The following is a 13,100-nucleotide window of genomic DNA, read 5'->3' as shown; positions in this document are numbered from 1 at the left end:
AATAAGCATTTCTTGAAGATCTAAATATAAACAGTGATATGTACAATACATGCATTAGTACATACAACTAATAGGCTAATAGCTATGAATAATCAGGTTTAATTTTCTTTTCTTTCCTTCATGTTAACTTTCAACAGATCAATTAAGATGATAAGTTCGCTGACCTGTTTATTGTGATGTGGAAATCAATGATTGTATTAGAGGTGTGTACTAATCTGACTAACTCTCTCTATATCTATTGAATAATCTGAATGTCATTTATCCTAATATTTTGACTTGACTATATGAAGTAAAAAAAAACACTCTCAAATATATTTTAAGCTTATTTTAAGCTTAGGCCAAACTAAATAGACTTATAAGTGTTTAAAATATTTCATTAATATGCATTAGTCACATAACTATTTCAAATACCATAGGCATTTATACTGTATATAGATAGTGTTCCTTTGCCATCTATAGCAGCTTTCATTCTTCTAAAGGTTTTTACTACATACTGGAAGATGTCTACAAGCATTTGCATCCTTTCAGTTTTAATGAGGCCAGTTGCTGATGTTGGGTGTTGAAGCATTCACTGCCAGCATCATAATTTAACCCAATGATATTTCTCTGAGTTCAGTTAAAGGCCCTGGACAAGCTAGACACATGTAATTTGACAAATTGCTTTTATAGTCCTTTCCATGTTTGGAAGCATTCTCTTCCAAAAATGCTACAAAAGTAGAAAATCTATTGAATATTGTTACTTGTGAAAAAATTAATCAGGCTATTGCTTCTCTTCCACTTAGCTTTACAAATATGAAAAAAGTTGGGAAAAAAAGTGTTTTCATGGGATCTGTCAAACTTTGATTAGACTATCAGACTGAAAATTCAGAGTGAACCTCCCATTATAAACCTACTTTTAAGCATGTGAAGCTTATGATTAACAAATATGTTAAGTTGTCCAGCATGATGCATTCTTTCTGTAAAGCATGTAGAAAATATTATCATGGAAAAATAGTTTGTTATAGTTGTCATGGATATTCCACATTACACAATTGGGCTATCTGCACAAAAGCTGTTCTACCCTGTATGCACACATGGATTTTTCCTCTCTGAACCCTGTTCACACAGGTTATATACAGATGATCAGGTTTTTAAATACATCAGATAGGGATTGCATACATTAGTTAGGACTGCTCTGATAAGGGTATACCGTGAAGATTGGTAGAGCAGCTTAGTATACATTTTTTGCAAAAAACGTATCAACCAAATACCCTGTTTTTTACATCTTTTACTAGCACTTGCGGATTACTGCAACATTTTTTCAAACTGAGTGTTTTTGGTTTTACTATTCTCTTTTGTGTCTTCAGGTTTCTTGGTGGTGTGTGAACATGATCATACAGACTTGTTCACTGTGCAAGTAGCCCATGTGTTCCTGTTTCCATAATTGTTCTCTTGTGTCTACAAGACTGGGGAGTTCCACCACTCCTCTTGGGCTATCTGCACAAAAGCTGTTCTACCCTGTATGCACACATGGATTTTTCCTCTCTGAACCCTGTTCACACAGGTTATATACAGATGATCAGGTTTTTAAATACATCAGATAGGGATTGCATACATTAGTTAGGACTGCTCTGATAAGGGTATACCGTGAAGATTGGTAGAGCAGCTTAGTATACATTTTTTGCAAAAAACGTATCAACCAAATACCCTGTTTTTTACATCTTTTACTAGCACTTGCGGATTACTGCAACATTTTTTCTAACTGAGTGTTTTTGGTTTTACTATTCTCTTTTGTGTCTTCAGGTTTCTTGGTGGTGTGTGAACATGATCATACAGACTTGTTCACTGTGCAAGTAGCCCATGTGTTCCTGTTTCCATAATTTTTCTCTTGTGTCTACAAGACTGGGGAGTTCCACCACTTCTCTTGGGCTATCTGCACAAAAGCTGTTCTACCCTGTATGCACACATGGATTTTTCCTCTCTGAACCCTGTTCACACAGGTTATATACAGATGATCAGGTTTTTAAATACATCAGATAGGGATTGCATACATTAGTTAGGACTGCTCTGATAAGGGTATACCGTGAAGATTGGTAGAGCAGCTTAGTATACATTTTTTGCAAAAAACGTATCAACCAAATACCCTGTTTTTTACATCTTTTACTAGCACTTGCGGATTACTGCAACATTTTTTCAAACTGAGTGTTTTTGGTTTTACTATTCTCTTTTGTGTCTTCAGGTTTCTTGGTGGTGTGTGAACATGATCATACAGACTTGTTCACTGTGCAAGTAGCCCATGTGTTCCTGTTTCCATAATTGTTCTCTTGTGTCTACAAGACTGGGGAGTTCCACCACTCCTCTTGGGCTATCTGCACAAAAGCTGTTCTACCCTGTATGCACACATGGATTTTTCCTCTCTGAACCCTGTTCACACAGGTTATATACAGATGATCAGGTTTTTAAATACATCAGATAGGGATTGCATACATTAGTTAAGACTGCTCTGATAAGGGTATACCGTGAAGATTGGTAGAGCAGCTTAGTATACATTTTTTGCAAAAAACGTATCAACCAAATACCCTGTTTTTTACATCTTTTACTAGCACTTGCGGATTACTGCAACATTTTTTCAAACTGAGTGGTTTTGGTTTTACTATTCTCTTTTGTGTCTTCAGGTTTCTTGGTGGTGTGTGAACATGATCATACAGACTTGTTCACTGTGCAAGTAGCCCATGTGTTCCTGTTTCCATAATTGTTCTCTTGTGTCTACAATACTGGGGAGTTCCACCACTCCTCTTGGGCTATCTGCACAAAAGCTGTTCTACCCTGTATGCACACATGGATTTTTCCTCTCTGAACCCTGTTCACACAGGTTATATACAGATGATCAGGTTTTTAAATACATCAGATAGGGATTGCATACATTAGTTAGGACTGCTCTGATAAGGGTATACCGTGAAGATTGGTAGAGCAGCTTAGTATACATTTTTTGCAAAAAACGTATCAACCAAATACCCTGTTTTTTACATCTTTTACTAGCACTTGCGGATTACTGCAACATTTTTTCAAACTGAGTGTTTTTGGTTTTACTATTCTCTTTTGTGTCTTCACATTACACAATTGTAGTTTTCTTTAGAATTTAGAATAACATGGGAAGAGTTTGCAAGACATGCAATTAGAGAAAAAAAACATCTGAACATCAAATGGATCCACAACCAGCTGGATCCAGCAAGTTTCACAACCTTGCTTGATAACCATACTCCATATTTGTCTGTTCTGCTGGTTTATTATGTGAAAAACATGAAAGGATCCCCAGAGAAATGATTACATTACCAACAACTGCATTTATATTTTCTGCTAAGCTGAAATTGCTTTTCCATGTATGGAGCCCCTGTGTTATTTGGAGATTAACCATGCCTAGGTTACCTTAACTCTTATTGTTTGTAGTAATGTTACAACAGTACAAAAAAGCCTGAGCCACATAAAATTTGAGCAGAAATGAACATACCTGAGAAAATAGTACGTAAAATGGCACTATGCTTTAATCTACCACTTAGGCTACGTTCACATTTGCGTTGTTGTGTGTTGCGTCGGCGACGCAACGCACAACGCATGCAAAATGCATGCAAAAACGCATTGTTTTGTGACGCATGCGTCCATTTTTGGCTTGATTTTGGACGCACAAAAAATTCAACTTGCAGCGTCCTCTGCGCCCTGATGCTTGCGCCAAAAATGACGCATGCGTCACAAAACGCAAGACAACGCATGTCCATGCTCCCCCATGTTAAACATAGGGGCGCATGACGCATGCGTCGCCGCAGCTGTGCCCGACGCAACGCTAATGTGAACATAGCCTTATAATACCCATGGATTCTGGCATATTGGTCACCATCAGGTAGAGTGATTGTGTAGCTAGTTTTTTAGTACCAAAATCCGACTGAGCTTGTATTCTGTCCTCAATAATCTGCTGTGGATTCAAACAACATATCTGAAATGTTCAATTTCTAGTAGATAGTATGAAGTGAGCTGCCTCTAGTTTTCAGAGGCAAATGCTAATATAGTTTATTGTTTTGGTATCCTTTAATTATTTGCTTTTGCAAAAAGTATGTGATCCCTAGAGATGAGCTAATGAATTTGAGTGGAGTTGAATTAGACAAAACATTTGTATTTTCCAGAATAAGAATTTATAGCAATTGACTCTGCGCAAATTCAGCAAAATAATGGGCAGTAACTCACCATTTTCCTGAACTATACAGGGCTGGCAAATTGTTGAAATAAAAAAATAATAATAGTCAAGTTACTTAACTCACTGCCTCAGCAGCCCACCATCTAGTCTTCCCCTTTTCTTTTCTTTTCATCTATCATGTACATTTTTTTGGCCTTATTCATTCTGGGCCTTAGATTCTGGTACAATTATGCCTCTGTTATGCCTGTTTGCTGTGACATCACAACTTGCATGCCCTGAGGCATTGACTAGGCCTAAGACAACACACATCATAATGTGATGACCTTATGATGTGCGCCACATCGGTACAGCGTGCATGAATATCAGAAGCCTAGAGCTAAGCAAGCCGAAAAAGACGTGAGGGACGAACACAGTGAAAAGGACAGGCAAGGCAAACCAGATTGGCTTTAGATGTGGTAGGACAGGTCAGTAGCGAGGTGAATATTTAATTTTTTTTTTTACATCCTACCTTTATTATGCTCTGAGTTCTTTTGAGACCCCAGACCATGAATAAAGTAGAATCAATTTGTATCATATAACTTCAACAATTAAAGATAAATTGAAATATAATATATGACTAATTTTGAGCATAGATTTTTCACATTGGTGTTGAGTATGCTGAACCATGGAGTCAGTAGGTCAGTGTTAATTGATCTTTACATATTAATAACTAATAATATATGGATATAAAAAATATATGCATCACTGCCTTATCCTTGGTATAGTATGTGGAAGTGTAGAAATCTGCAATATGCTTATGCATATGTGGATATATACAGTGCTCAACATAAATGAATACACCTCTATGAAAACCCAGACTTTAATCAATAGCTCACTAAACACCACACAATATCCAAAATTTTGACAAGACTAAACTTCATAGAACACTTTTTTAACCCGTAACATGAAAGTAAGGTTAATAATATAACTTTTGTTACAAAATTTTCAGTTTTACTCAATTTAGTTAATGGAAAAATTAATACAACCCAAATCCAAAACCACTACATCTAGCAATTTGTACGATCTTCATGATTTTTAAGGACAGCACCAAGTCTTCTAGGCATGGAATTAATCTATTGCAACAGCTAACTTTTTTTATTTCTTCAAGAATGACCTCTTTTAGAGCCAGAATTCTCTATAGGTGTTCCATTGGGTTAACAACAACTTATGGTGTCCAATTTCTCTTGTTACCCTTAAGAAAATAAAAATTTGGGGGCTAAAAAAATCATTTTTGTGGGAAAAAATTATGTTTTATTTTCAAGGCTCTGCGTTGCAAACTGTAGTGAAACACTTGGGGGTTCAAAGTTCTCACAACACATCTAGATAAGTTCTTTGGGGGTCAAGTTTCCAATATGGGGTCACTTGTGGGGGTTTCTACTGTTTAGGTGCATCAGGGGCTCTGCAAATGCAACGTGACGCCTGCAGACCAATCCATCTAAGTCTGCATTCCAAACAGCGCTCCTTCCCTTCCGAGCTCTGCCATGTGCCCAAACGACAAAAACCAGCAGAGAACAAAAAGCAGCATATAGTCCAAATATAAATATAGAAAAAACTTTATTAATAATCATACCAGAAAAAAAATGACAGAGGGAAACAATCCCCGTGCTGTACTCAGCACGCACCTAAACGGAAAAGGGACAGGTGCCTCCAATACAAAGGGATCCATGCAGTAACCCAAAACAGGTATTATAAGACAATCAAAAAAATTGTGCCAGACTAATGAAGTATAACTACATACATTGGACACACAGGTCCAGAGAGATATATAAAAAAGCACATGCACAATGAATATCACTGGTATACATACCGGTTAGTGCGGGGATCAATCCCGATGTGGACTGGCACCTCACCGCTGTCCCCCATGTGCCCAAACGATGGTTCCCCCCACATATGGGGTATCAGCGTACCCAGGAGAAATTGGACAACAACTTTTGGGGTCCAATTTCTTCTGTTACCTTAGGGAAAATAAAAAATTTGGGGCGAAAAGATCATTTTTGTGAAAAAACATGATTTTTTTATTTTTATGGCTCTACATTATAAACTTCTGTGAAGCACTTGGTGGATCAAAGTGCTCACCACACATCTAGATAAGTTCCTTAGGGGTCTACTTTCCAAAATCGTGTCACTTGTGGGGGATTTCAATGTTTAGGCACATCAGGGGCTCTCCAAACTCGACTTGGCATCCTATCATAACAGTGGTGTACCCATGGTGTAGCGCACTCAGGACAAATTGTACAACAACTTTTGGGGTCCAATTTCTCTTGTTACCCTTGGTAAAATAAAACAAATTGGAGTTGAAGTACATTTTTTGTGAAAAAAGTTAAATGTTCTTTTTTTAACATTCCAAACATTCCTGTGAAACACCTGAAGGGTTAATAAATAGTGATGAGCGAATATACTCGTTACTTGAGATTTCCCGAGCATGCTCGGGTGTCCTCCGAGTATTTGTGTTAGTGCTCAGAAATTTCGTTTTTATTGCCGCAGCTGAATGTTTTATATCTATTAGACAGCATAAGTACATGTGGGGATTGCCTGGTTGCTAGGGAATCCCCACATGTACTTATGCTGGCTAACAGATGTAAAACATTCAGCTGCGGCAACAAAAACTAAATTTCCGAGCACTATAAAATACTTGGAGGACCCCCGAGCGTGCTCGGGAAATCTCGAGTAACGAGTATATTCGCTCATCACTATTAATAAACTTTTTGAATGTAGTTTGAGCACCTTGAGGGGTGCAGTTTTTAGAATGGTGTCACACTTTGGTATTTTCTATCATATAGACCCCTCAAAGTGACTTCAAATGTGATGTGATCCCTAAAAAAAAATTGTAAAAACGTGTTGTAAAAATGAGAAATTGCTGGCCAACATTTAACCCTTATAACTCCCTAACAAAAAAAAAAAATTGGTTCCAAAATTGTGCTGATGTAAAGTAGACATGTGGGAAATGTTACTTATTAAGTATTTTGTGTGACATATCTCCAAATTTCCATTTTTTTCACAAATAAATGCAGGTAATATCAAAGAAATGTTATCACTGTCACGAAGAACAATATGTCACAAGAAAACGATGTCAGAATCATCAGGATCCGTTGAAGGGTTCCAGAGTTATAACCTCATAAAGGGACAGTGGTCAGAATTGTAAAAATTGGCCCAGTCATTAACATGCAAGGGCCAAGGGGTTAAGGGGTTAAGGCAAGGTTCCTAAGGATTACTACTGATGAAATTCCATTTTTTCTCTTTATTCGATCCAATACGCTAGAAGACGTACAGAAATTACATTCATTGTACCAAACATGATTATTTACATGTTAGCATGGACACTGAGCCATAATGTAGACAATTCATAAAGGTCCATTCACATCACAATTAAACTAAATCTTAAACTCAAATTACTCTAACTTTGCTTCTAAGCAATTTTTCACTTAAAAGTAATAACCTTTCCACTATGTACCCCATTTCCCACTAAAATGAATGAAGAGAGATAAAAAAAATATAACATTACAAAAATCCATAACTCCTTTTTCTACCGTACTTGAATTGGGCTTTAATTTTTATGATATTAGTGATGCATGGGTTAGGGCAGCTAGAAAACCAAAATGTTTCAATATATTGGTGTGTTATTATTTGTTTTCTTGATTGGATTTTGTTTGCACTTTTGATTTTAATCTACTATTTATTGCATACTTTCAGATTCCAGAATGACGTTCCCCAAAGAGTTTTCCTTTTCCACTCTTTTATCACAACATATATATATATATTTCATATTATGCTCTAGAAGAAAATGAAATACAATGGTTTCAATAGATATCCCTAGGGATCATTGATGAAAGCATGTCTAGGGGATAGTGAACATATTCCCATTCATATGGAAACTAAGTGAATTCTTGTTTGCTTATGAGTTCATCAATTATTCTAAAAATATGGTGGTCTGCACGTCTCTAAGGAATGATTTCCAAACTGTCGTTATACGTCTGTAGGCTGACAGACAGGCTGAGATCTTGTGCAAACAAGCAGAAGGCATACTCAACCTCATGTTAAAATTTAGAATATGAGGGTATTTACAAAGATTGATAAACAGGACGATAAACAGACGCTGAGTATAATAGATATAAGATAGATAGATAATACATGAATATAGATATATAGATGAAACGATAAATAGACAGATGCTTATATAACAGATATAAGATGGTTAGATAGATAAAAAGATAGTTCAAATGCAAAAAAAATTGGTTAACGGTATGTGCACGTGTTGCAGATTTGCCTGTGTAATTTTCTGTGCAGATTCTGCATCTCTTGGCCGAAAACGCAGGTAAAAAATCTGCATATTTTGGTGCATATTTGCTGCGTTTTTGGTGCGGATTTTCATGCGTTTTTTTCATGCGGATTTGTATGCGTTTTTGAAAGCTAAATAAAGATCTATTATTGAACAAAAAAAAAGAATTGTGATGTAAATTCTTGTCCAGCCTCTTCATTTACATACTCCATTGAAGGATAATGTTTACACACATAGCTAGATAGATAGATAGATAGATAGATAGATAGATAATAGATAGATAGATAGATAGATAGATAGATAATAGATAGATAGATATTAGATAGATAGATCTATCTATAAAAAGATTGATCAATCGATCTATCAGTAGATCTATCTATCATCTATCATCTATCATCTATCTATAGTCAGCAAAACGGAAAAAAAACAAAGTCCTCCAATACCAGTAATTTTAAATGTAAAAAGATTTTATTCAAAATATAAAAAAATTTTTTAAAAAGACATTTAAAAAAATAGGAGATGCTAGTACACCATACAAGTAATGGTAAAACAGCAAACGCTGGACATGAAGTAAATAGAATTATACCTACAATGGAAAAATGTATATATGTATTCACACATAGGGTATATCACATCCTAAAACAACCACATAGCCAATTTGAATGAAGATACTGATAAGGCTAGATATAAAACATAAAGTGCATAGTGGATAGATTCACAATTGTGAAGTTGAACGAAATTTATTGATTATTTTAAATTTTTGTGAAAATTCAAAAACTGAAGAGTGGGGTGTGCAATAATATTTGGCCCCTTTACTTTCAGTGCAGCAAACTCAAGCCATCAGTTCATTGTGGATCTCTGAATGATCCAATGTTGTCCTAAATGCCTAATGATGATAAATATAATCCACCTGTGTGTAATTAAGTCTCCGTATAAATGCACCTGCTCTGTGATAGTCTCAGGGTCCTGTTTGAAGCACAGAGAGCATCATGAAGACCAAGGAACACAACAGGCAGGTCTGTGATACTGTTGTGGAGAAGTTTAAAGCCGGATTTGGATACAAAATGATTTCCAAAACTTTAACCCCTTCATGACCAGGGGATTTTTCGTTTTCCTGTGTTCGTTTTTCGCTCCCCTCCTTCTCAGAGCCATAACTTTTTTATTTTTCCGTCAATTTGGCCATGTGAGGGCTTATTTTTTGCGGGACGAGTTGTACTTTTGAACGACATCATTGGTTTTAGCATGTCGTGTACTAGAAAACGGGAAAAAAATTCCAAGTGCGGTGAAATTGCAGAAAAAGTGCAATCCCACATTGGTTTTTTGTTTGGCTTTTTTGCTAGGTTCACTAAATGCTAAAACTGACCTGCCATTATGATTCTCCAGGTCAGTACGAGTTCATAGACACCTAACATGACTAGGTTATTTTTTATCTAAGTGGTGAAAAAAAATTCCAAACTTTGCTAAAAAAAAAAAAAAAAAAAAAAAAATTGCGCCATTTTCCGATACTCGTAGCGTCTCCATTTTTCATGATCTGGGGTCGGTTGAGGGCTTATTTTTTGCGTGCCGAGATGACGTTTTTAAAGATAGCATTTTGGTGCAGATACGTTCTTTTGATCGCCCGTTATTGCATTTTAATGCAATGTCGCGGCGACCAAAAAAACGTAATTCTGGCGTTTCAAATTTTTTTCCCGCTATGCTGTTTAGCGATCAGGTTAATACTTTTTTTTAATTGATAGATCGGGCGATTCTGAGCGCGGCGATACCAAATATGCGTAGATTTGATTTTTTTTTTTTTTTGATTTATTTTGATTGGGGCGAAAGGGGGGTGATTTAAACTTTTATGTTTTTTTTATTTTTTTCACATTTTTTTAAACTTTTTTTCTTATCTTTTGCCATGCTTCAATAGCCTCCATGGGAGGCTAGAAGCTGGCACAGCACGATCGGCTCTGCTACATAGCAGCGATCTGCTGATCGCTGCTATGTAGCAGAAATGGAGGTGTGCTGTGAGCGCCGACCACAGGGTGGCGCTCACAGCCACCGCTCATCAGTAACCATAGAGGTCTCTGGGACCTCTATGGCTACAATATACAAGCATCGCCGACCCCCGATCATGTGACGGGGGTCGGCGATGACGTCATTTCCGGCCGCCCGGCCGGAAGCGGTAGTTAAATGCCGCTGTCTGCGTTTGACAGCGGCATTTAACTAGTTAATAGGTGCGGGCAGATCGCGATTCTGCCCGCACCTATTGCGGGCACATGTCAGCTGTTCAAAACAGCTGACATGTCCCGGCTTTGATGCGGGCTCACCGCGGAGCCCTGCATCAAAGCAGGGGAGCCGGCATCGGACGGTATAGTAAGTCCGATGCCGGTAAGGGGTTAAACATCCCAAGGAGCACTGTGCAAGAGATCATATTGAAATGGAAGGAGTATCATACCACTGCAAATCTACTAAGACCCGGCCGTCCCTCTAAACTTTCATCTCAAACAAGGAGAAGACTGTCAGAGATGCAGCCAAGATGCCCATGATCACTCTGGATGAACTGCAGAGATCTACAGCTGAGGTGGGACAGTCTGTACATAGGATAACAATCAGTCATAAACTGTATAAATCTGGCCTTTATGGAAGAGTGGCAAGAAGAAAGCCATTTCTCAAAGATATCCATATAAAACTTTGTTTAAAGTGTGCAACAAGCCACATGGGAGACACACCAAACGTGGAAGAAGGTGCTCTGGTCAGATGAAACCAAAATTGAACTTTTTGGCAACAATGCCGAACAATATGTTTGACGTAAAGGCAACACTGCTCATCACCCTGAACACACCATCCCCACTGTCAAACATGATGGTGGCAGCATCATGGTTTGGGCCTGCTTTTCTTCAGCAGGGACAGTGAAGATGGTTAAAATTAATAGGACGATGGATGGAACCAAATACAGGACCATTCTTAAAGAAAACCTGTTGGGGTCTGCAAAAGACCTGAGACTGGGACGGAGATTTGTCTTCCAACAAGACAATGATCCCAAACATAAAGCAAAATCTACAATGGAATGGTTCACAAGTAAACGTATCCAGGTGTTAGAATGGCCAAGTCAAAGTTCAGACCTCAATCCAATCGAGAATCTGTGGAAAGAGCTAAAAACTGCTGTTTACTAACGATCTCCATCAAACCCCACTAAGTTCGAGCTGTTTGCACAGGAAGAATGGGCAAGAATTTCAATCTCTCGATGTACAAAACTGATAGAGACAAACCCCAAGCAACTTTCAGCTGTAATCGCAGCAAAAGGTGGCGCAACAAAGTATTAAGTTAAGGGGGCCAATAATATTGCACGCCCCACTTTTCAGTTTTTGAATTTCCACAAAATTTAAAATAACCAATAAATTTCGATCAACTTTACAATTGTGTTCCACTTGTTGTTGATTCTTCACCAAAAAATTACATTTGGTATCTTTATGTTTGAAGCATGATATATGGGAAAAGGTTGAAAAGTTCCAGGGGGCCGAATACTTTTGCAAGGCACTGTAGATATTAGATAGAAGGATTGATAGATATATCTATAGAAAGATCGATCAATCGATCGATCTATCAGTAGATCTATCTATCATCTATTATCTATCCATAGATAGATATATCTATAGATTTTATATAATATTATTATGTATAAATTTACTGTGCAATTGTCCTGAGGAGAATAATAATAAAGCATTTTTTCAAAAGTAATTTTTTGAAAATAATATTTCATATAAAAGTATTCAGGACAAGGTTCCAAAATCTCATATAATGGCGGTTGTTGGCTTTGACAATATAATAGGGCTTTGCTACCTTATAGTTGTACCATATGTAACAGTTGGCCTGAGAGGGTTAACTGGGGCATTTGGACACTATGTGGCGCCGGGAGACAGCCTATATAAGGTGCCGTCCGGGTTGTCAGGGTACGCTATAAGACCCACATATAGTCCAGGATTGGGCTGGCTTTAAATACAACCTTAAGCCTAGATGAGAGTTATGAATATATGATTAAGTGTGGTTATTTGCGGAGTAGGAATGCTCCGTGTAGTTAGGAATCAGAAATATACTATTTCATGCCACTCTTAATATGGCGTCTGGGGCGCTAGTGCGCAACTGCACGATATTTCAGGATTACATGCCACCCTCAATATGGCGTTTGGTGGCGCCAGTGCGCAAGCGCACAGCATCCCATGACGGTGTAGTAATCTGCAATCGGCTATTTTTGTCTATTAGAACTTCCGGACATGCGCAGTAGGAAACAGTGGACGCTTAGAATGAAGAATGGCGTCCTCCATGCGGCACATGAGCCCCCACAGTACATTATGAAGTAAGTGTAAAACATCTATGAATGATAAATGGTGATTAAGATAAGGGGAACAATCGTTTACAAAATAAGTACACAGGAGCACATAGCACTTTGCACTGTTAGCACCTTATAACGTATGGTAATGAGAGACTAAGCACTGTATGATATGGATTTGTATTGGCTGTAATTATTAGTGAGAGTACCATAAATATGCACTCATTTGTACCACCCATTGCTTGAGAAAGGCTCAGTCTGAGCCGAAACGTCGCCCTGAACAGTGGGTTGATTAAATCCTGCACGTTGAACAT

At 37.6% G+C, this 13,100-nt stretch overlaps 1 protein-coding gene across 1 annotated transcript in view; it reads right to left on the bottom strand.

Annotated features, from left to right (window-relative positions):
* SIM1 (SIM bHLH transcription factor 1) overlaps positions 1-13,100 on the bottom strand; it is a 195,285-nt gene that overhangs the window by 97,390 nt on the left and 84,795 nt on the right. The window lies entirely within an intron of this gene.

This window comes from Ranitomeya imitator, chromosome 5, assembly GCF_032444005.1.
Source record: "Ranitomeya imitator isolate aRanImi1 chromosome 5, aRanImi1.pri, whole genome shotgun sequence".
NCBI classification, from domain to species: Eukaryota; Metazoa; Chordata; class Amphibia; order Anura; family Dendrobatidae; genus Ranitomeya; species Ranitomeya imitator.
Note: the sequence above shows the minus strand (reverse complement) of the source record. Positions and strands in the feature narration are given on the sequence as shown.